This window comes from Micropterus dolomieu, linkage group LG02 (genome assembly GCF_021292245.1).
Source record: "Micropterus dolomieu isolate WLL.071019.BEF.003 ecotype Adirondacks linkage group LG02, ASM2129224v1, whole genome shotgun sequence".
In the NCBI taxonomy this organism is placed as follows: Eukaryota; Metazoa; Chordata; class Actinopteri; order Centrarchiformes; family Centrarchidae; genus Micropterus; species Micropterus dolomieu.
The window spans coordinates 24,555,515-24,558,136 of NC_060151.1; the positions used below are offsets into that span (position 1 = coordinate 24,555,515).

Here is a 2,622-nt window from a genome sequence, read left to right on the forward strand (position 1 = left end):
GACTGTGCTTCGACTCATGTTGTGGAGCAGAATAATGGGACAAATGTAAAAGTCCTTCAGGTGGAATTAAGCTGCCGGCCTCCTGGCAAAGAACGTTTTCCATTTCTTCTCATGTACACGTATTTGTTCAAGATTACTGGAAGAATAATTCCACGGGAATATTTTCTTTGAAGATAAATTGGGGCAAAACGGCTGGCTTGATTGAGATTATTAAAACCGCTAAGATGTGGGTGCATTGTATTTACACTCGGGTGCCAGTTTATAGGTACACCTAGACTAATGCAGTCTAAAACAACAGTAGTGTAGTAAATCCTACCTTCACGAAGGTCAACTTTTGTTCAAACTGTTTTAGATAAGTGTTAATTCAACTGTGTGATCTTTTAAGAAAATGTAGTTTTAACTGTAGTGTACTTAGTAAACTGGCAACTAAGTGTAGGCTATATTTTGTTTTAAATATTTGCTACAACTAAACAATATTATCAAAGTGGACACAAAGTGCACTGTGTGTAAATGTCGTAATAAGTAGAAAGTTATAGGGTATTAGTTTTATTGGCATTTCCGATTATGGAGGAAATCACCCCTAAGTTTTTGGTGAACCCTTTACCCGGAGTTTAGCCTGTCAGGTCATATTTATTTTTCCTGGTTGTGTAGGCCTATCGCCCTCAGCAGTGACACTATTTAAAGTTTTTGTTTGTATGGGGTTTGAGTGTGCAGCATGCCGTTAAAATCTGCCGTTAAAACACGTTTTGTACCTTCGCTTCCTGCTGTGTAGCAGGAGTGGGGGAAGGTCGAGCTCATTCTCACGCCGTCGACTTCCGAACGGTTCCGATCTTGGCCGATCTCCTCACACCGACTGTAGCGCTGTTGTTTTGCTGCGTGTCCTTCTCGCGTCTGCACCGTCCATCTCTGACAGCGTTTCCATTATGGTGGACATTTTGATGCTAATGTTTTTCGCCATCGTGGGCCTCGTGTTCCTCTCCTACATCATCTACTTGCTGTGATGATGAGGCGCCCCGCTCAGCCACACAGGCGGCCGGTGCACAGGCGAACACAGGATGCGTGTTTTTCCCCTCCTGCATCCCTGGTTTCCATCATGGACAATGGTAAGGGAGTGTTTCATTGTATACAATAAATTATATTTTGCAAATACTAGCCTATTATTTGAAAATGTTACATTGTGTGGTGGTATTAGAAAACTACAGGAAGGATATTCCTAAGAAAGGCCTGTGTCGCTTTCTATGATGGCTGTAGTTTTGGAATAGGTACAGTCTCTAGCTAATGTCTGTGGGAAATGATCACAGTATTGCACTTGAGTAAGCTAATAAGAAATTGTTTATTCCACAGTGATAAACTGTAGATGTTTGAGACCAGCTGTGATCTATTTCAGGGAGAAGAGCCTGAGTCGGACCATGATGGTTTACCATTTGAACTGTCATCTAGGATGTGAAGAGATGTGAAACAATCCAGGCGGAGAGGAAAAACAAATGGAGGAGAAGAAGAAGTGGAAGCAAAACTCTCCCACTTGCAACCCACCCCACCACCCTCTCCCCAGGACCCTCCAACAAAATGTCACTCCAAAAAGTTCAACAAATCCATATATGGGTGCAGGACAGTTTTGTTGGGTTGAGTGTAATACAGGTGTAGAATTTGCCTTTTAAGAGCACTGTGAGTGAGTAATTGTTGGCTCTAATGTTTACTTCAGTTTGACATTATTGTTCATATAGCTGTGTGGTCAACCCTTCTGTACTCATGTTTTGTCAAGTTCGTGTTTCATCAAACAGTTGGAGAGCTTCAGTTTTTGTTACTGTTGTCAGAGATGCTTTAATTGGGAGAGTTAATATTACTTCACTTGTTGCCAAAATGTTCTTCTCCTCACTACAATCAAGAGTCTCCATCAGGTTAAAGGGGAATGTGTCAATTCAATAACTCAGTGTTCTTGTTAATTGCTTTGGCTGCAAATGACATGCATGAAGAGCAATGCTGTTATTTCAGAAATGCATCTAATGTGTGTGCTTCAGTTTTACCACCAACCCTCACAGAAATGATCTGTTATATATAAATCATGTTTACTGTTTACTGATGCACTAATGCTTTACTGAGGTTAATGACAGTATTTCACATGATATGTCAAATAAAGATGATTTCAGAAAACCCAGTTGCTTGCTCATCAGTTCACAAGTCACAATATTTTTTTATTTTGTAAATCATAAATTTTTGTATCAAAGATCCCTGGCTGGGTCGCCGTGCTGCTTGGCACACGTCTCAACTACTTGGTCACCGGCACTCCCCATAAATATTGTTTTTGAAATGAGTAAGTTAAACTATTCTTTTCAGAATCAGAAGGAGCTTTATTGCCAAGTAGTGTTTTACACATACAAGGAATTTGCTTTGGTGATAAGGTGTTACACGTAGACAAACATACAGTCAACATAAATATATGTGGAAATATATAAATATGGAATTGAAGAACAACGTTGCAGATATATACATGTGCATTATTCTGGGTCTGTGCCGTGCAGAAGTAACGCAATGGAAGAGAATATTGTGTACATATAAATATATAAACTGACAACATAAAAATATACAACAACAAAGATCAACAATCAACAACAAATATGTGTG

General features: G+C 39.7%; 1 long non-coding RNA gene across 1 annotated transcript; it reads left to right on the forward strand.

The window, feature by feature from the left end:
• The first annotated feature begins 565 nt into the window (after positions 1 to 565).
• On the forward strand, positions 566 to 2,151 carry LOC123961282. Its single transcript, XR_006822702.1, has 2 exons — positions 566 to 1,103; positions 1,388 to 2,151. It is a non-coding gene; the product is annotated as an uncharacterized LOC123961282 (long non-coding RNA).
• Positions 2,152 to 2,622: the final 471 nt, after the last annotated feature.